This window comes from Octopus bimaculoides, chromosome 4 (genome assembly GCF_001194135.2).
Source record: "Octopus bimaculoides isolate UCB-OBI-ISO-001 chromosome 4, ASM119413v2, whole genome shotgun sequence".
NCBI lineage: Eukaryota > Metazoa > Mollusca > Cephalopoda > Octopoda > Octopodidae > Octopus > Octopus bimaculoides.
The window spans coordinates 18,908,559-18,909,703 of NC_068984.1; the positions used below are offsets into that span (position 1 = coordinate 18,908,559).

Sequence of the window (1,145 nt, forward strand, 5' to 3'; positions counted from 1 at the left end):
ACATGTCCATACCAGCGCAATCGTCTCTCTTGCACGCCACAACTGATGCTTCTAATGTTCAGCTTTTCTCTCAAGATACTTACACTCTGACGGGTATTCACATTGACATTACACATCCAACGGAGCATACTGGCTTCATTCCTTGCGAGCTTACGTATGTCCTCAGCAGTTACAGCCCATGTTTCACTGCCATGTAGCATGGTTGTTCGTACGCATGCGTCATACAGTCTGCCTTTTACTCTGAGTGAGAGTCCCTTTGTCGCCAGCAGGGGTAAGAGCTCTCTAAACTTTGCCCAGGCTATTCTTATTCTAGCAGCTACACTTTCAGCGCACCCACCCCCACTACTAACTTGGTCGCCCAGATAATCATAATTAATTGATCCTCCTGTATGTTCTTATACCCAAAGCCAGGAACTTTTCAGCACCCTTCATGTGTGTGTGTATGCATGCATCATTCTTTCTTTCCTTCCTTCCTTCCTTTAATGTCCGGTGTCCATGCTGGCATGGCTTGAGCAGTTTGACCAGAACTGGCGAGCTGCACCAGACTCCAATCTGATTTGGCATGGTTTCTACAGCTGGATGCCCTTCCTAACATCACTTTACAGAGGGTGCCAGGTGTTTTTACATGGTACCACATGGGTGCTTTTATGTGGCACCACCATGAGTGCTTTACATCACCAGCAAGATCGATACACACACACACACACACATATTATATTCAAGTACAGTCTAAACTAAGAGATTTAGTTCCATAAATTATAATGCAAAGTGAAACTGAATCTCCTCTTTTATTCTGCTCTTAGATATACACTCCATAAATTATTCAAATGTTTAAATGTATATAATACTGAAAGAAAATTGGAGGACAGATACTTGATTGGAGTTTGGGCATGCATGGATTTACATGGAATTCTGAACACTGGTCAACCATTTAACCATTATGCTATTTCATTTGAAGTTGCAATTTTTCGTTTCTTTCTTCTTTTTTTTTGGGGGGGGGGGTTGTTCCTAAACAACACAACCATAATATCTATGGAACAGCTGATGATGGAAGTATGTTGGATTGTTGGTATGGCTGTTTTTGTATGTGTGGATATGTATATGTGGTATATTTATACACACACACATATATATATATATATATA

The 1,145-nt window shown here is 41.0% G+C and overlaps 1 protein-coding gene across 3 annotated transcripts in view; it reads left to right on the forward strand.

Annotated features, from left to right (window-relative positions):
• The window catches only part of LOC106881343 (uncharacterized), a 153,719-nt gene that overhangs the window by 122,709 nt on the left and 29,865 nt on the right, over positions 1-1,145 (forward strand). The window lies entirely within an intron of this gene.